At 44.0% G+C, this 20,991-nt stretch overlaps 1 non-coding gene across 1 annotated transcript; it reads left to right on the top strand.

Moving 5' to 3' along the window:
• Positions 1 to 3,765: 3,765 nt before the first annotated feature.
• Positions 3,766 to 3,838, top strand: TRNAW-CCA. Its single transcript has one exon. It is a non-coding gene; the product is annotated as a tRNA-Trp (tRNA).
• The last annotated feature ends 17,153 nt before the right edge of the window (positions 3,839 to 20,991 follow it).

A 20,991-nucleotide genomic window follows, 5' to 3' on the forward strand; every position in this document is an offset into this window, starting at 1 on the left:
GGCTTCCCTTTGGGGCCCTTTCTCTCCCTAGCTCTTATCATCTCAGACATTTCTGACAATCCTTCCTGAGGCATCTGGGGCTTGGGACCGAATTCATCTGTTTAATTCTGCAAGGCTGTGATTGCCTGATTCACACTGTTCCTGCACCTTTTCTGGGAATCCACCCACCCCTGTCTTTGCAGCTCTCAATGTTACCGGTTTCCGAAAAAAGTGCCCTTTCTCTCCATGTCAGTGCTTGATTATCTACAATCATGGAGGGGATAATCTAAAAGAGTGAATGATACCAAGATGACTCTTATTTGATTTTTAAGTGGTGAAATCCTGGCTAAAGATTATCCATAAAGGGAACAACTTCCATGAAAGCAATCCATCATGTTCATATCCCACGGAAGGATGGATGACATCTCTTCTTTGGTACCTAGAAAGAGAGGCAGATGGGAGAATCTCAGCTTGTGCAGTCCCCATTGTGTTATCAGAAGCACCAGACATCTAATTTCTCTCCAAGCCTTGTTTTCAAACTCTGGAGGACTATTCCTTAGTCTGAGAGCCAAAAACTTAGTTCAAAGAATGTGAAAGTCGGTAGCCAACCTATGAAGCTGTCACTTTACCTGGGGTTCCCATCACACCCAGAGTAAAAGCCACATTCTTCACAGTGACTCTCAGGCCCTACTGAGCCTGAGAAGGATCTGGCCTCCTGCTTTCTCTCTTACCTCACTCCCTGCTGCTTCTGCCTCACTCTGCACCAGCCCCATGGGCCTCCTTGTTACTCCTCAAAAATAGGCAGTACTGCCTTACACCCGCTGGGATGGGTATTATTAAAAAAACCAGAAAATAACAAGTGTTGCTGAGGAGAAATTGGAACTCCTGTGCACTGCTGATGCAAATGTGAAATGGGGCAGCTGCTGTGGAAAAATGGCATGATGATTCTCAAAAAATTAAACATATAATTACCACGTGATCCAGCATTCCCACCTCTGGGTATGTATTCAAAAGAACTGAAAGTAGGGGAACTTCCCTGGTGGTCCAGTGGCTAAGACTCTGTGCCCCCCATGTAGGGGGCCTGAGTTCAATCCCTTGTCAAGGAACTAGATCCCACATGACACAACTCATAGACCCTGTGTGCTGCAATTAAGACTCGGCGTAGCCAAATAAATGAATAAATATTAAAAAAGAGTTGAAAGCAGAGACTCAGGAAGATATTTGAACCCCTGTGTTTATAGCAGCACTGTGCAAGATAGTCAAAAGGTGAAGCAACCCAAATGCCCATCAACAGATACATTTTTTTAATGTGGTATGTGCATACAATGGAATATTATTCAGCCTTAAAAAGGAAGGACATTCTGGTACATGCTACAACACGGATGAACCCTGACATTATGCTAAGTGAAATAAGCCAATCACAAAAAGACAATATTGGATAATTCATCTTGTATGAGGTCCTTCAGTTCAGTTCAGTCGCTCAGTCATGTCCGACTCTTTGTGACCCCATGAATTGCAGCACACCAGGCCTCCCTGTCCATCACCAACTCCTGGAGTTCACTCAAACTCACGTCCATCGAGTCGGTGATGCCATCCAGCCATCTCATCCTCTGTCATCCCCTTTTCCTCCTGCCCCCAATCCCTCCCAGCATCGAGTCTTTTCCAATGAGTCAACTCTTCGCATGAGGTGGCCAAAGTACTGGAGTTTCAGCTTTAGCATCATTCCCTCCAAAGAAATCCCAGGGCTAATCTCCTTTAGAATGGACTGGTTGAATCTCCTTGCAGTCCAAGGGACTCTCAAGAGTCTTTTCCAACACCACAGTTCAAAAACATCAATTCTTCGGCGCTCAGCTTTCTTCACAGTCCAACTCTCACATCCATACATGACCACAGGAAAAACCATAGCCTTGACTAGACAGACCTTTGTTGGCAAAGTAATGTCTCTGCTTTTCAATATGCTATCTAGGTTGGTCATAACTTTCCTTCCAAGGAGTAAGCGTCTTTTAATTTCATGGCTGCAATCACCATCTGCAGTGATTTTGGAGCTCAAAAAGATTAAGTCTGACACTGTTTCCACTGTTTCCCCATCTATTTCCCATGAAGTGATGGGACCGGATGCCATGATCTTAGTTTTCTGAATGTTGAGCTTTAAGCCAACTTTTTCACTCTCCTCTTTCACTTTTGTCAAGAGGCTTTTTAGTTCCTCTTCACTTTCTGCCATAAGGATGGCGTTTAGCAAGGTCAGATTCATAGAGAAAGAAGGTAGAATGGCGGTTGACAGGGGCTGGGGGAGGAGGGGGTAGGGAGTTACTGTTTAATGGGCACAGAATTGCAGTTTAGGAAGATGAAAAACTATGGAGATGGATAATGAAGGTGGATATGAATGATGGATATGAAGGTGGCACAACAGTGTGAATAGACTTAATGCCATAGACCTGTACACCGAAAAAAGGCTCAAATGATAAATTTTATGTTATGTATGAAAGTGAAAGTCTTAGTCACTTAGTCATGTCCAACTCTGTGACCCTATGCACTATAGCCTGCTAGGCTCCTCTGTCCGTGGAATTTTCCAGGCAAGAAAACTGGAATGGGCAGCCATTCTCTTCTTCAGGGGATCTTCCCAACCTGGGGATAGAATTCAGGTCTCCTGCATTTTGCAGGTGGATTATTTACTTCTGAGCCGCCGGGAAAGCCCTATGTTATATATATTTTACCATAATAAAAAAAATCATTAAAAAATGGCCAGAGTCTTTGTACTTGCTCTTCTCTGAGATCTGCATTGTGGGTTGTTCTCTTACCTGCTTCTGACTGTCGGTGAAATGTCATCTTCTTAGTGGGGCCTTCTTGGACTACCCATTTTAATGTTGCAATTTCGACCCTAACCTTTTCTTGCTTTGCTCTTCTCGGCAGCACTGATTGCAATCCAACACAATATATTAGGCTGGGTATATATAATCCAATATATTCTTTTCAATTATTTGCTTACTGTCTGTTTCCGCCTGCAGGAATGTAAACAGCTTGAGTGGAGGGATTTTGTGGTTTCTTTATTGTGTCTGCAGTGTTGAATACTCGGGGGCCAGTAAGTAGTTGTTGAATGAATGAATGACCATGACTATGACTAGAGACAGAGTAGGAGCAAACAGAAAAGAAATGGGAAGATTTCATTTTTCATTTGGCTTGATCAACTACTTTCTTCTAACCTTGGATATGCGATTTGGACGAGTTCTCCTGGTGTCTTTTGCCCTATTTACCCTCATAAATGTATTCTCAGCTGTTCTCAATTTGGAAGTGTTGGTCTACTACATGAAAGTGAAAGTGTTAGTCACTTAGTCGTGCCTGACTCTTTGGGACCCCATGGACTGTAGCCTGCCAGGCTCCTCTGTCCATGGAATTCTCCAGGCAAGAATGTGATTTTGGGGATCTTTCTGACCCCAGAGATTGAACCCGAGTCTCTTGCATCTCCTGCATTGGCAGGTGGATGCTTTACCACTAGCGCCACCTGGGAAGCCCTGGTCTACTACATACAGCACACTCATGATTATTTAAAGTTCTCACCCTGAACTCAAGGTCTCTGCTCTTCAATTCCTGACTGCCCCCTACCAGAGTTGTAAGGATGTTCAAGTTAGGACTTTGGAAACTCTGGGGAAACCCAGATATCCAGAAACTTTATATTTGTTTGTTGGGAGACACTGGTTTGACTGGTTCTGGGAGTTTTCATTCTCTGGAAATTTTAAGGAGGATAAGAGAACTCATATAATTGGAATCAGAAAAGAAGCTGTAGAGACTTCCCTGGTGGTCCAGTGGTTAAGACTCCAAGCTTCCAATGCGAGGGGCCTAGGTTCAATCCCTGGCCAGGGAACTAAGATCCCACATGCTGTGCGGTGTGGCCAAAAAAATATGAATAAATAAGAAAAGGAGCTATAGTAGCCTACAGAGGATAGATCTCTGAAAATGTGACATTTAAAGTTCACTTCTTTGACATTTTGAGACCTGGAAATAATTAATAACCTAATTAGCCTTCCTCTCTCAAGTCTTTATCAAACCTCTAGCAAAGCAACTCAGATCCAAACTACATTTGAAGCTATTGAGCAGGAGCCACGAGGCCAAACTTCCTGATTGGCAGTATTCTTAACACCCAACCAAAGGGAACCAGCGGGACTTACTGCCTGGGACAAGTGTTTTGAAAAGGAAAGGTCCAGAGGAAGGGCAGTGCCCTTCTTAGAGACAGAAGAGTGAACACAGTGACCTCCAGGACGAAGCAAAGTGGGTGGGGTTGGCTGGGAAAGGAGGACAGCCTGCAATTTAGTGGGTGGATTGTTGGATTTGACAGGAGTTTTCTTGGCTACTTGGGATGGAATTTTTGTTTTGGAGTTTGGAATGATCTCAGAGACTGAAACACAGGGAAGCCGGGCAGGGGGTGTGGTGGGCGGGAGGGGTGGGGTGGTGGCGGCAGTGGAGGGCGGGGCAGGGAGGGAGGGAGAGGGAAGGAGGGAGCCGGGGGCATTGTGGAATTCATACAAGCTGGCTTCCTGTTCCCTGGCCTCTCTCTGCATTTCTTTAAGCACTTCCCCTGTGCCATGCACCTCCTTTGGGAGGGACTTTCCTAATTAAACTGAGCTTCACAGGCCCAGGGCCCTTGTTAGGAAATAGACTTAGGAAATACTCTTGAAATAGATGATCACGCATGTTCTAGACTCTTGTTTCCACCTCTGTCTGGCCCTTCTTCTCTCTTAAAATTTTTTTTTCCTACTTCTAGGAATCTTAAGATTTAGTATTCAATTGATACATCTATATATTTATTTATCTGCCCTAAACTCCCTTTTTGTTGCCTGGTACAATTATGAGCAGATCCATATCCTGGGTAGAGAGGTTTGGGGATGAGAATGTGGAATTCAGAAAGAGGAGGCCCTTTGGGAGCTTTTAGACTATAAAGGAATCTAAGGGCCACACCCAGGACTCCACTAGACAGAAGGGAAAATTTATTTCAGCTGAGCATCAGGGCGCTCAGTGCCAGTGAACTGGGGAGGAAGGTTGGAGATTGGGGAATCAGAATGTTTTCAGTTCAGTTCAGTTCAGTTGCTCAGTCGTGTCTGACTCTTTGCAACCCCATGGACTGCAGCACGCCAGGCCTCCCTGTCCACCACCAACTCTCAGAGCCTGCCCAAACTCATGTCCATCGAGTCGGTGATGCTATCCAACCATCTCATCCTCTGTCTTCCGCTTCTCCTCCTGCCCTCAATCTTTCCCAGCATCAGGGTCTTTTCCAATGTCAGTTCTTTGCATCAGGTGGCTGAAGTATTGGAGTTTCAGCTTCAGCATCAGTCCTTCCAAACAGCCCAAGGGACTCTCAAGTGTTTTCTCCAACACCACAGTTCAGAATGATTTAGAAAGGGCTTTCTAGGATGGCGGGGAAGGTTGTAGAGTACAGTTAAGAAGATCGTAGGGTCAAGACTGGTTAGAAAGGCATGTGGAGGGCATCCTGGAAGGAGTGAGTCACTCCCACAGGCTGAAGTCTCATTGTATGGAGTGTAAGTCAAGACCTGAGGAGCTGAGTTAGGAATGAAATAATGGGCCTGAGGGTGGGGAGGAGGTAGAATCAGGGAAGGGTTTGACAGCTAAAGTTGAAGAGTCTGGACTGAATTCCAGATTATTGGAATATTTGGAATAATTGGACTATTTGCAGATTATTCACAAGGAAAGAGGATTTCTGAACATTGCATTTGAGGAAGATGTTTCTGCTTATTGTTATAGGATGGCTTGAAGGTAGGATTTCTCAGGATTCCTCTAAAAAAGCACGTTTTTTCTTCTGTAGGGTTGGTTATTTGTTTGTTCTACCTGCTTCTGTTTCAGTGATAAAATATGATTGTTTAATTCCCATTTTTTTATTGAAGTATAGTTGCTGTACAATATTATAAGTTACAGGTGTACAATATAATGATTTACAATTTTTAAAGCTTATACTCACTTATATTTATTATAAAATATTGGCTATATTTCATGTGGTGTAAAATATATCCTTGTAGCTTGTTTTATACATGTGTGCATGAATGCTAAGTCGCTTCAGTCATGTCTGACTGTGACCCTATGGACTATAGCCCGCCAGGCTTCTCTGTCCATGGGATTTTCCAGGCAAGAATTACTGGAGTGAGTTGCCATGCCCCCCTCCAGGGGATCTTCCTGACTCAGGGATCGAACTGGCATCTTTTGTGTCTCCCGTGTTGCAGGAGAGTTCTTTACCACTAGTGCCACCTGGGAAGCCCATTTTATACAAAATAGTTTCCCATTTGTTTTGTTCTTCAGGTTGCCTCCCTGGTATCCTCACACTTCATCTGTAGGTCTATTTTCACTCATCTTCAGTAAAAGAGGGAGGGGCCCAAGGACCACCCTGAGTAACAAAGTTGGGGAAAACAGAAATGAGCAAAATCTTGTCCACCTCCGAACCTGCCATTTAGAGGTTCCTCATCTGGGTTGTTGCTCAGGGTTCATGATGGACTTCAGAGGAGTGTGTGACATCTTTCTGAGGTGAGTGGTCTCTAAGGGGCCTGTGATTCAAAAATTGTTAAGAACTACTGTTCTACTCTTTGTTGAGAGGTAGGTGACTGAGCACAGTTCCTCAGACAGAAATGGGGTATAAGCATCCTTAGTGCCAATTGCTGGGGCCTCCAAGACAGGTGAAGTAGATGGAAAGAGAAAGAGAAACTGGGAGAAGGGAAAGGGGTACCCAGGGTGCTAGTAGGAGAGGTGCTACTTTTTCCCCTTCTTCCTAGCTGGTATTCCTTCTTAGTACACTCCACATCCTGACATCTACAGGATTCTGAGTCCTCTTCAGTTTCAATCAGCTGCATAGCTGCCATTCATCAGGCTCTGCACCAGGTACTCTCACTGCATCGTCTCATTCAGTTCCTTTATTGACCCTCAAGGGCATAGAATTGAGTCAGTCACCTCCCTCCAGTTCATGGCAAATTAGCATCATCCATTTATGTCAGGCCCCTTTCCAGTTCATTCTGTTTTCCCTTTTCACCCCTCATGTCTATTCTCATTTCTCCTCCTTACTGGAGGCACCTGCTTTTGTTGTTGTTCAGTGGGTGTTGGACTCTTTTCGATGCCATGGACTACAATATGCCAGGGTTCCCTGTCCTTCACCATCTCCCGGAGCTTGCTTAAACTCATGTTCATTGAGTCAGTGATGCTATCTGACTATCTAATCATCTCGTCCTCTGCCATCCCCTTCTCTTTTTGCCTTCAATCTTTCCCAGCATCAGGGTATTTTTCAATGAGTTGAATCTTTGCTTCAGGTGGCCAAAGTATTGGAGTTTGATGCAGCTTCAGCATCAGTCCTTCCAGTGAATATTCAGGGTTGATTTCCTTTAGGATTGATTGGTTTGATCTTGTGGTCCAAGGGACTCTCAAGAGTCTTCTCCAACACCACAGTTCAAAAGCATCAATTCTTCAGCACTCAGCCTTCTTCATGGCCCAAATCTCACATCTGTACACAACTACTGGAAAAACCATAGCTTTGACTATATAGACCTTTGTCAGCAAAGTGATATCTCTGCTTTTTAATATGTTCTCTAGGTTTGTCATAGCTTTTCTTTCAAGGAGAATCTTGGATCCCACCAAAAAAAGATGCCCCGTGTCCAAGGGCAAAGAAGCCCCAACAGGATGGTAGGAAGGGCACAATTGTGTTTAGAATCAAATCTCAGACCTTCCAGAGATGCTTGGAGGACAAACCTTGAGCACACTGGGACCCAGGAAGGGAGCAGTGACTCCACAAGAGACTGAGCCAGACCTGCCTTTGAGTGTTTGAATGCGTCCTGCGAAGGCGTGGGTCATCAGGGACCTGCCACAGGGCCAGGGGCTCCAACTGCAGCAGACCTGGGGGTTGGGGCCTATGGCATAAGTCCTCTTGGAGGAGGTCACCATTAGCTCCACTATAGAGCCGCCGAGCAGACCATCCATAAACTGGGGAACAATTATACCAAAGAAGTTCTTGCACTGTTGCAAAAGTTCTAGGGCCCACAATAGATATCAGCAAAAGGGATATCAAGGGAGTCAGCAAAAGGATTGAGAGCCCCCAGAGAAACAGACTCTTGGAGGGCACCACCAAAACCTTGTGCACATCAGGACCCAGGAGAAAGAAGCAGTGACCCCACAAGAGACTGAGCCAGACTTGCCTGTGAGTGCCCGGGAGTCTCCGGTGGAGGCATGGGTCAACAGTGGCCTGCCGCGGGGTCAGGGGTACTGATTACAACAGTCCTGGGAGGCACAGCATGCTGGCCTAAGTCCTTTTGAAGGAGGTCACCATTACTTCCATTACCCCTGCCGTAGTTTGGCCCCACCCATCAGCAGAAAATTGGGTTAAAGTTTTACTGAACATGGCTTTGCCCACCAGAGCAAGACCCAGTTTTACCCACAGCCACACCGTCCCACCAGGAAGCTTCCAGAAGCCCTATATCCTCTTCCATCAGAGGGCAGACAGAATGAAAACAGCAAGCACCTGCTTTAGTGTGTTTCATAAACCCTCTTCCAATCCATGCTCTATATGTTTATTTAGATATATTCACCCATTACAAATGTACAGTGCTGACTACGTGTCAGGCAGTTGCAGGTGCTGGGAATAGTCATGAACAAAACTATACAAAATTCTTTCCTTTGTGGAGCTTACATACTAGTGGAGTGAGACAAATCATGAACAAATTAAATAACATATAGTAACTTAAAGAGTGATAAGTGCTATGGAACAAAAACGGCAAGGGATAAAGTGGGTTGTGGGTGGTTATGAGCAGATTAAAGTTTTATGTGGGGTAATTAAGAAAGGCCCTACTAAAAAGGTGATGTTTCACAAAATGCAGGTAAGGGAACAACCGTATCGATGCCTGGAGTAAGAGTGGTCTAGCATAGGAAACAGAAAGTGCAAAGGCCCTGAAGTGGAATCTTGCCTGGTATGTTAGGGGGCCAGAATGGTAGGAGGCAAGGGGCCAGAGCTAAATGAGTGAGAAGAGAGAAAAACAAGACTGAGAGGTAGCTGGGTCAGCGGCAAAATAATGTAAGAGATTTGCAGGCCATTGGAAGTACAGACTATGTGTGTGTGTGTGTTAGTACAGACTTTATATGTGTGTGTGTGTTAGTCGCTCAGTCGTGTCCCACTCTTTGTGATCCCATGGATATAGCTCTCCAGGCTCCTCTGTCCATGGATTCTCTAGCCAAGAATACTGGCTAGAGTGGGTAGCCATTCCCTTCTCCAGGGGATCTTCCCAACCCAGGGCTTGAACCTGGGTCTCCTGCATTGCAGGCAGATTCTTTACTGTCTGAGCTACCAGGGAAGCCCACAGACTTTATAATCTGAAAGTGAAAGTTGATCAGTCGTGTCCAACTCTTTGTGACCCCATGGACTATACAGTCCATGGAATTCTCCAGGCCAGAATACTGGAGTGGGTAGCCTTTCCCTTCTCCAGGGGATCTTCCCTACCCAGGGATTGAACCCAGATCTCCCACATTGCAGGAGGATTCTTTACCAGCTGAGCCAGAAGGGAAGAATCCTTATATTCTGAATATTAAGAGAAACCAGTGAAAGGTTTTGAGCAGAGGAATGATATGATCTGAACAGTTTAAGCAGATATATGTCTATTCTTAAAAATATACAGTGTTATTTTGGCTTTTTAACTGTACATAAACAACATTGTGCTGTATACCTCATCCTGCTTTTTACTTTTCCCACTTAATATTGCTTCTAACATTGTTCCTCCCCATACTGCTGTGGGTAGATCTACTTCATTATCTTTGATTGCTGTTTAATATACCATTGCACCCATACAGTACATTTTACTTATATGCTCCTCTAGTAATAGATTCTTGGGTTGCCTCCAACTTCTTCCTACAGCAAGCAGTGCTGTGATGATTGCCTTCATATGGGCCTCTTCATGGACTTGGGAGACAGTTTCCTTGGGTATGTACCTCAGAGCAGGATTGTTGGGTCAGAGAGTAGGTGCATATTTAATTCTACCAAGATTGTGCTTCAGGATGGTGGTCTCAGTTGCATTCCCACCAGCAGTGCGTGAAAATTTGTATCTTCTCATTTAGTTCTCGAATTGGTCCAGTAAGGTAAGTGTTATTATCATTCCCCTTTTATGGATAAAGAATCTGAGGTCTAGGGAGATTAAGTAAGTTATCCAAGTTTATATAGTCAAGTAGAAGAGCCAGGGCCCACATGAAGAATTTTTGACATAATGGTCTTTGCTTTTACCACTATAGTAGCCGGTTGCCTCTTCTAGAAATAAGATGCGGAAGGAGGGCAGGATGGCAGAGTTTTGGCATCAGATACTTTTCATTCAAATCCTGACTATCATTTCCTGTCTGTGGTTTGTACAGTTTTGTTTTTTTTTTAATTCATCTAAGTCTCAGTTTCCTAACAGGTAAAATGGAGACGATAACAAGACTCGCATGTTAGGGTTGTTGGAGGAAGTAGAGGCAAAATGCTTAATATAGTGCACATTGTAAAGGTCCGTAAGTGTCAGCCATTGTCATAATTATTTTTGTTACTGTATTTGAGTCTGGCATTTTTTTTTGACTGTGCAACACAGCATGTGGGATCTTTGTTCCCTGACCAGGGATTGACCCTATGCCCCTGCATTGGAAGCACAGAGTTTTAGCCACTGGACCACCAGGGAAGTCCCAAGCCTGGCATTTTTTCAGTGCCTGGTATAACTTGAGCAGCCTAAGAACCCCTGAAGTGTTCAGCACCAGCATGGGTGAAGGTGTCTAATGTGAGTCCTTAGAGCTTCAGGGCAAATTATGTGGAATAAGACTGCTTTCGTTTCTCATGAGGGCTAGCTAAGAGCCTCAGGCTTTAGTGGATGACTTTGAGACTAGATATTTATAAAGACTAATTGATAGTCAAAATTTGGGGACTTTGGATCAGATTTTAATATTAACTATTAGCTAGATTATATTAAGTACATATTGTTTTCTAGGCCCTGAGCCAAGTACTTTGCAAGCATTATTTCACTTAACCCTCACAACAACACTAGAAGGATTTACCTTTACTCCTATTTGTGGAAATTAAAGCACAGAGAGGTTAAGTAACTTGTCCAGAGTCACTCAGCTATGAGACTGAGTTAATATTTGAACTTGAGCAATCTTCAGAGCTTTTACTCTTAACTACTAAACTGTGTTGTTTTCCTGTGAAGGATAATTTTTTAAAAATTTTTAAATGATTTTTTTTTATGTGGACTATTTTTAAAGTCTTTATTGAATTTGTTACAATATTGCTTCTGTTTTGGTTTGGGTTTTTGGCCACAAGTCATGTGGGATCTTAGCTGCCTGACCAGGGATCAAACCCACACTCGCACTGGAAGGCGAAATTTTAACCACGGGACAGCTGGAGACATCCCTGAAGGGTGATTTTAGAATCTCTTCTCTTTTAAATTTAGGACAGTTGTCATTTGGGATGGCTTCAGGCAGTCATGGAAAGTAAGGGTCTAGTTGGAAAAGAATCTCCAGAGGGTAAGGATATGGAGTCTGAAAATGGTCCATAGGTATCTTCACTATGACTCCTCTGCCTCTCAAAGTGAGACCCTCTGGCTTAGGGGGTGTCCTGCCTAGATTATAGGGGCTGAGCATGATATATTCAAAAAAGTAGAGATTCTCTAATTGGGCATGGATGGTTGGTTCTCTGTAACCTAAGGCAGCTTGACACTTCTCAAACGAGTATCCCCAAAGGCAGACAGTTTATCACCTATGTGTGGCTTCTGCATGCCATGAATTATCTGTGGTCAAGGTTTTATCACAGTTGGTTTTCCCTTCACAATTTTCATTTTGATAGCCTTCTACAGGGAATGTAATACCATTTATAATTTACCTGCGTCAGATTTATAAAGGTTGCTTGGCTACAAAGTATGTATCTCAAAGTCAAGTAAATGGGAATTCTGGATTATGTGTTCTTTCAGGGTTTCTCTTCTCTGTATATTTGCTTAACACCTATTTATCGAGCGCCTAACTCACACTCTAGTGGAGGAGACAGATAGCTAAACCGGCATTGTGATGTGTTATGATAAATGGCAAATGGGATAAACACAGGTGCTGTGAAAATATGGAGGAAGGGCAACTTATTTCAGCCTAAGAGTCAGGGAAAGCTTCCTGGGGAAGGAATTTTTGAACTGGGAATTGACAAGTAGGAGTCAGCTAAGCGAAGGGGGCCAAGAAAGCATCAGAGGCAAGGAAGCAGGATGAGTCTGGAATTGGGCTGCCAGAGCAGGTGCTGGAAAGGGGGTCAGGCTAGAGAAATAAGCATGGGTCAGACTGTGAAGAAAGGGAGCACCGTGCTAAGAAGTTGAGGTTTTATCCTGAGGGCAGTGGGGAACCACTGAAGGGTTTTAAGCGGGTGTGTTGGTGATGGTTGTGTTAATATTGGTGGTGTTGGTGACAGCGGTAGTGATGGGGGACAACTCAATCAAATTTATAGTTTAGAAAGGTTCTATGAGCTAAGAATAGACTCCCTTATTTCTCTTGCTTGTGAGTAAATCGTAATATCGGGACCGGTGAGTGGCAAAAAAGGTAGCCTAGAGGGATTTGTAGAGGGAAGGTCTGATGCAATAACCTAAGGGTCCCTTTGGATGATCTATCGAGAAGGCTTTTCAATGTTGACTTGATCTTCCTGTCTTTAAAAACGTCTGACACTATTTCCTGAAATCCTCTCAAAACCAATGCCTGAGTAGGGAGGATGGTGTGGGCTGCTCTATGGGGTTCTTTCTGTTCTGTGCTCCCCATTTCCGGGGCATCGCTGTGAATTGCTCATCTGAAGCCTTGCTCCCCGTGAGGAGGGGACCATTTGAATAGCAGCAGGGGGTTGAGGGAAGGAGGAACCACATGCCAGGCTTGTTCATTAAGAAAATCTATTTGGCACATCCAGACAATGGTTTGAGCGAGTTAAAAATAACTCCTCGTGAAAAATTAATAGGGAGTTATAAGTGAGTGTTTTAATACAAACTCCTGGAGCAGGGCAGATTCTCCAGGTGGCTGGTGGCTGACATCACGGATGGGGTGTTTACAGAGCACAGTGTGGCCAGCGAGTAGAGTTGCCTACAGAAGTGAGCTCGCCTTTTCTCCCAGAACCCTGGGGAGAGAGCAGACAGAAGGAATTGTTTTCAGTTGTGAGCTGCTAAGCCAGGTGACTTATTTCTTCTTTCCCTACCCATCACATTCTCCTAACAGTGGACATAAAAAAGTGGTAGTGAATTTTGCCTGCTTGCTTTGGGTGAAGTTTATTGAATGTCAGAATTCACAAAATGTCCTTTCTGGCTTTTCTCCTTTCTCAGTAATGGACCCCTAGTTGACTGCTGCATCCATTACTTTTGAGTTTTCTTACCCAGCAGCCAGTTTCTCCTGTTTCTGCAGGTGGTTAGGAAGTCCCTCCTCCCTTTCCCCTCTTCCTCTCTTTTCCTGGCACCTCTGTGGTCTAGGTGAGTAAAGTGCAGGGTTGGACTGTGCATCCTTTGTCATTAATACAGCTAAATGGATAACACAGAACCAGGAGAAAGGGAGCCAAAGTAACCTCTGACCTTGGCTAGCTCATTTCTGGGACTAAGGGTTTTCAGATTGGGGGGAACCAATATTTGTATTTTAAATCCAGATGCTATTTTAAAAATGGTTCTGTAATTGCAATGAGGCCCTCTAGGCCGTGAATTAATGTGTCATAACTCACGCCCAAGCACTGCGCAAACATCCCGCATGTGAGTTATTGCACAATAAATTCATGCCCTGTTGTGTCTTACAGCTTAATTAGTACATGAAGCTACATGAGTTAGACGAACCCAAATGGGATTATGTCATGTGGTGCGTAAAAAAGCAGAATGTTGGGAGGTATTTGGCACTTTTTCGGAGGAAAAGCAGTTTTGATTTTGCGATGGCATACTTTGGTGTCAGTTTCTGTGATATCTGGGCTGCAACAGGTGACATCTGACTTCTGAGTTTTGGTTGGTTGATTGAATAGATTCAGTAAATATTTACTGCACACACATCTTAGGCATTATGGAAGGCCAGCCCATATAAGATGAAACATGGCCCCTTCCCTTAAGGAACTTATATTCTGATGCAAGGGATGAAGCAGGCTGCAACACAAAGGAGAAAGTGACAAGTGTCATAAGTGATATATAAATAAAGCATCTTGGGAATTCAGGGTGGAGGAGGATGCTTTTGGGCTGGCACAGTGGAGAGGGCTGATTGGTGAAATCAGAGAAGACTTTGTAGAGGATGGCGCTGGGAGCTGGCTCTTGGAGGATGGATAAGATTTCACCACACACGGGGGCAGGGGAGAATTCTAGGCAGAGAGGGTAACACTAGGAAAAGCGCGGGAAACTGAAGTAGTTTCAGAACACACTGAGCAGGCTGTGCAGCCTGAGCCTTGGCTGAGTGAATGGGGACGGTGCATAGACACATTGGAGCCAGAGCTTTCCTGTGAGCACCAAGCACTTTGGCTTTGAACCCACTCCCCATGCTGAAAATTCTGGGGTTGGTTCTTCTTTTCTTTTTTTAAAAAGCTTTATTTATTTACTTTTGGCTGTGCTAGGTCTTTGCTGCTGCATGCGGACTTTCTCTAGTTCTCTAGTTGCAGGGAGTGGGGGCTACTCTGTGTTGCGGTGCGCAGGCTTCTCATCGCAGTGGCTTCCCTTGCTGTGGAGCACAGGCTCTAGCCACCTGGGCTTCAGTAGTTCCAGCTGTGGGCACAGTAGTTGTGGTACACTGGCTTAGTTGCTCTGAGGCATGTGGGATCTTTCTGGACCAGGGATCAAACCTGTGTCCCCTGCATTGACAGGCAGATTCTTAACCACTGGACCATCAGGGAAGCCCTGGAGTTGGATTCTTTTGTTTGGTGATATCTGTATTCTTAAAGTTTCTGTTCTATTCTGCTCAGAAAGTGTACAGCTGAGAGCCGTGTATGCTGGGTTCTAGTCTTGTTTGCACTAACAGGCAATATGACCTTGATGAGCAAGCCACTCAGTTCCTTTAGTGCTTTGCTTCTTTATCTTTAACATGAGAGACAGGTGGTGGATTTTCTCTGGTTCTTCTGCCCTCACTCTCTAAACTAGGTTTCTACCGCAAGCAATCTGAACTTGTATCCTGCCTGCTTTTCACTATAACCCATTGTTGGCGTTTTAAAGGTACAATAAATAACCCGTTCCCTTCTCCTGTATTTGGAACTAATTGATTAATCGAGAAGTAGAGACAGAAAATTAAACAGTCAACTTTAGATCTGCAGGCAAATTCGCTTGCTAATAGTGCATCACTAAATTAGACAGACTTACTTTTCATTATAGGTAGTGCTGAGCAGGCAGCCTCCTTACCCTAGGATAGACCTACTTTTATTAGATTTTCTTGTGTCTGAGTAGGTTGGAGTGCATGAGTCCTATGGGCAGGCTGACTCTGGGGAAAAATAAAAACCAGCAGAAAGCCTGGAAGAGGCTGAGCTGTGCATGCTCAGTGCTGTCTCTTCAAATCAAAGGGATCACGGTGAGGGGTGGGGAGAGAGGCTAGGAATATTACTCTGCCCAGTGGTTCTCAAACTTCGAGGGTTATCGGCATCACCTGGAGAGCTTGTTGAAACAGATTGCTGGGCTCCACCCCCAGTGTTTCAAATTTAGGAGAGTCTGAATGGGACCCAAATTTGAATTTCTAATAAGTTTCTGACTGATGCTGATGCTGCTGGTCTAGGGATCACACTCTGAAAATCAAAGCTCCCACTGAAGCCCTTCCACCTATAAAGATGAAGTGAATGAAACAAAGCCTCCTTTCAAATGCTTTGCTTAGTCATGTCTGACTCTTTGTGACCCTATGAACTTAGCCCACCAGGCTCCTCTGTCCATGGGATTCTCCGAGCAATAATACTGGAGTGGGTTGCCATTTCCTCCAGGCGATCTTCCTGACTCAGGGATTGAAGCTGTCTCTTGTATCTCCTTCATTGACAGGCAGATTCTTTACCACTAGCACCACCAGGGAGGCCCCACTAGCTTCACTTAATAAAGCACCTCGATTAAAATACAATCATTATTTGTGTGTCTTTATTTTCTTAAGTTTGTCCCTAGATTGTAGATCACAGGTGAGGACTGAATCTTGTTCATTCTTGCACAGCATCCAGCTAGGTGCCTGATACATAATGAACATTTAATAAATTCCTATTTAATTGAATTGAACCTTATACATTTCTTTGGTATAAAAGAGTCTCCTTTAAAAGGAAACCCTCCTACACTGTTGATGAGGATGTATGTAGGTGTAGCCACTATAGAAAACAGTATGGTATGGCAAAACCAATACAATATTGTAAAGTAATTAGCCTCCAATTAAAATAAATAAATTTATATTAAAAAAAGAAAACAGTATGGAGGTTCCTCAGAAAACTACAGATAGTTACCATATGATCCAACAATCCCACTTCTGGGCAGATATCCAGACAGAGCTATAATTCAAAAAGGTTGTGCACCCCTATGTTCATAGCAGCACTATTCATAATAGCCAAAACATGGAAAAAAGCTAAATGTCCATCAACAGATGGATAGATAAGGAAGATGTGGTATATTTATACAATGGAATATTACTCAGCCATGAAAAAAGAATGAAATAATGTCATTTGCAGCAATATGGATGCAACTAGAGACTATCAGTCTAGGTGAAGTAAGTCAGAAAGAGAAAGCGGGGTACCATATTATATCACTTATGTGTGGAGCCTAAAATACGGCACAGAAGAACCTATCTATATGCATACAGAAATAGACTCACAAGCATAGAGATCAACTTGTGGTTGTCAGAGTAGAGTGGGGAATGGAGAGGGATGGACTGAGAATTCAGTGTTGGTGGGTATAAACTATTACATTTGGAATGCATAAACAACAAGCCCGATGTATAGCTTAGGGAACTATATTCAGTCTCCTGGAATAAACCATAATGGAACAGAATATTATAAAAAAGGATATATATATATAAAACTGAGTCACTTTGCTGTGATTCAGCAGAGATTGACACAACATTGCAAATCAACTATACGTCAATAAAAAAAGATTCTCCTTCCTTTCAGACTATACTGTCTTTTAAAACTCCTTTAAAACAAAGTTCTAGGAGACTTCTTTAAGAAACAGCATTTCTCCCCACCCTTCTGGTATTTAGAACTGGCCCCAGCTGCTTCTCATTTGGTCTTTGTTGGGCTGTGCCTGAGTCCTGATGACTCTCCTGTCTATTCCATCATAGTGAAATCTTGTTCAGGGCAGGGACTAGGTTCTCTCCTTCCTTTAGACTCAATGGTGAGAATAGTGTTCATTCAAAGAGTGATGAGGTGTAATTCAACCCCGGGGCAGGAGAATGCCTGAAAGACCTCCCTTGGTTCCTCTCTATCGAGTCCCATGTAATTTGGGGAGGAGCAGGAAGTAAAGAGATTGGTAAAAGGCCCAACCCACTGCACTTGACTTTAGGGAATCCCTGAAGACTAGACTGGCTCCAGCGTGGGCACAACAGACATCTTTCCTGAAGCAGTCAGAGCTATATGCTTTGGTACAGAAGGACCCATGTTTTTCTATTGTATTTATATAAGGGACCTGCCCTGGGAGGGAGAGATGGGAAGCAACTCTCTTACTTGTGGAACTGCTGATACTCCCAAGAAGGAGTAGGTGACACCGGGGAAACCTACTAGAGGCAGGGTTACTCAAATACTTGCCAACTCCTTTAGAGGCTTTTTTGATAGGTGTAAAAACTTTGTGAGAGCATCAAAGATTCTCTGGGGAGAAAGAATTCACATCCAAAATGGGGAGAAAGACTAGGAATGAAATAGGAGGGATTAGTAAATAGACAGGAATTGAAACATCATTACTGTGATAGTGGAAGATGTAAGTAGAAACTGGGAAAGAAATGTTGGTCAAGAGATGCTTCCTGGAGGAGGATGCCTCTAGAGCGAGTTGGGAAACAAAAGAAGGATAGGCAAGTTGGAAAAGAAATGAGACAGTGATTCTAGGCTGCGTGGACATTTAGAGTGATGAAAGAATGAGACTCTTGTGAGGGATGTTTTGTCACCTTTAAAGTGGAATTTATGAGCCAGGCTTGTATTGTGTATTGTGCCGTGGAGGGAGATTCCTGAATCAGAAAGGTACGAGATATGATTCTCATTGCTGTCTGGACGATGGATAGATAGATGGAGATGGATGGATGGACTCGTCCTAGGAAATTCTTACAGAAATGGCTACAGTCATCTGGATGCTTGATCTTCAAAGTATGGTCCACCCATCAGTAGCATGGGTGTCATCTGGGAGCTTGTTAGAAATGTAGAATCTTAGATCCCAACCTAGACCTACTGAATCAGAATCTGCATTTTTAACAAGCCCTCAAGTCATTTGTAAGCTCTTTCAAGTTTGAGAAACACCAGCCTTGAAAATAGATATCTGGTCTTAGGTGAACACTAGGAATTTTGGAAATCAGGAGCTCAAGAGGAGGGACCTGGGCTGAGGAAACTGAATTTGGGGAAGAGCAGGGAGTGTAGGCCCTGGCTCACCTCCTTGTCTCTAGGCCTCCCACACCAGTCACTATGCCAGGGTTTGGCATTCTGTCTACTTTGGGAAAATATCTACTGTTCCCACGCTGGAGTCTGCCTGGTCCTCAGGGGCTCCCCTGGGGCAAGCATTGCGTAGGTTGGGACTGCTGCCAATTTTGCTTCCCTTATTTCATATGAATGAACTGAAAGGGACCAGGGAGGTCATATTAGTCATGCCCCTGCTTCAGGGTTGTGCTGTCCTTTAATCAAATGAGTGACAATCTGATTATATTAACTGGGAAGCTGGAGGGATTGAAATAGAAGTTCTTTATCTGTCATGGAAATGAAAATATTTTCATCTTTCAAAGGTTTTAAAGGGAGATCAGATGACTGGAAAAGGTGCTATACCCTGGCAAGGGCCAAATCATTCATTTTTAAAGTCTCTTTTGATGATTTTTTAATGGATTAAATATTTGGCACATATATTTCCAGATACTGGGGTGATAGGCAATGCAGAAAAGTTACCAAGTAGGCATTTGAGAACTTTTCTTAAGCTTTGGAAAAGCTGTTTGTTTCATCCCCAATAAGAATGAGTGACAAAGAGAGTTCAAAGTTGAAGGAAAGCAGATGGAGGCTGAAAATAGAGAAACATCTGAGGTTAGAGGGAGTGATTGAAGGAGATGGGAGGATGGGGATTCTCTCTCTCTGGCCATACACACGGTGGCATCAGTTTGGTTTGGGATGCCTCAGAAGACGTCCTCCTGGAAAGAGGGAAACACAGCAAGTGAACTCATACTCTTCTTTCTTTCTTTCTCTGGCCTCGTGCCTTGTGGGATCTTAATTCCCCAACCAGAGATTGAATCTGTGCTCCGTGAAGTGAAAGGTCTGAGTTCTAACCACTGGAATGCCAGGGAATTCCCTCTCATACTCTTTTCTATCCCAACTCCTTCAGTGAAAAACCGAGGACTTCCCTGGTGGTACAGTGGATAAGAGTCTGCCTGCTAATGCTGGGGACGCAGGTTCGATCCCTGATCTGGGAAGATGCCATATGCCGTGAAGCAGCTAAGCCAGTTCTCCACAACTACTGAGCCTGTGTGCTGAAACTACTGAAGCCTTGTGCACCTGGAGCCCACGCTCTGCCACAAGAGAAGCCACTGCAACGAGAAGCCCATACACCACAGTGAAGGGTAGCCTCCGCTAGCTGCAGCTAGAGAAAGCTTGCACACGGCAACGAAGACCCAGCACAAACCCTCCCCCCCCAAAAAAAAACCAAACTGGGGTGGGTGTGTGGTGTATGTAAGGTGGTGGGGCATGGGGACAGTAAATGATTGAACAAAAAACCAATCTCCTTGAAATCACTACTAAAAATGTCAAAAGAGGGCTTGGAGTTAGGAGAATAAGTTGCATTTTCAGTCTCAAATAAGAGTTTTAGGTGATAGAAACCTAATGTCCTTTCACTCTCTATGTGTTTATCTTGTTTCATCAATGAGATTTTAAGGACTCCTAAGGGAAAAGAGCATCTCTTTTGTTTATTACTTCCTTATAGTGCCAACGCCTGAAACACAATGACAGTAACAGCTACCATTCGTTGACTCCTGTGCCCAATACTGGGGTTTCCCAGTGACACCAGTGGTAAGGAACCCACCTGCTAATGCCGGAGACGCAAGAGACGTGGGTTCGATCCCTGGGTCGGGAAGATCCCCTGGAGGAGGCCACAGCAACTCACCCTAGTATTCTTGCCTGGAGAATCCCACGAACAGAGGAGCCTTGCGGGCTACACTCCATAGCGTCACACGGAGTCGGACACAACCAAAGTGACTTTGTCATGTCATATCATGTGCCCTATACTTTGTTCTTAAGCACTTTACATGATTATTGAATTTAATAGAATATGTATGAAGTGAGTATTGTTATTCTCATTTTACAGAAGTTGAAACTAAGGCTCAGAGAGGTTGAGTCATTTGCACAAAGTGAGTAGTGAAGCTGGGATTTGTATCACATTTGTGCAAAGCTCGTGCTGCTGACCCCTGGGCTGTAGCCTGCACAGAGCAGCGACTCAGAAAGGGAGAGATGATCATTGGAACTTGACGGTGTATTGAAAGCTAACTGAAAGACAGTGAATGCTCCCAAATAGTGAACACTGAGAAAGCGATTTCTATTTGTTTCTTGGAACGTCGTCAGAGACACACTTAGTGACACATGCAAGGTTATACTCAGACATTCCCTCATTCACCTTCACTGTGCTCTGCCCTGGAGTCAGGAGCTTGGGAAGGGAGAGAGGTTGGCTATATTATGTTCACAGAGCCACTCATTGAAAGTCATGTGTGTATATATACTCCATGGACGTTTGTGTTTGCGTTTGACTGAAAATAGGTACCAAGGAGTGGGGTACGCTTATCTCAGTAGGTCTATAAACATGAGTATATTTGTTAGACTTTCAGGGTATGGTTGTGGAGTGTGTGTGTGTGTGTGTGTGTGTGTACACAAATCCTGAAGGAGTTAAACCAGCT

This window comes from Bubalus bubalis, chromosome 4, assembly GCF_019923935.1.
Source record: "Bubalus bubalis isolate 160015118507 breed Murrah chromosome 4, NDDB_SH_1, whole genome shotgun sequence".
NCBI classification, from domain to species: domain Eukaryota; kingdom Metazoa; phylum Chordata; class Mammalia; order Artiodactyla; family Bovidae; genus Bubalus; species Bubalus bubalis.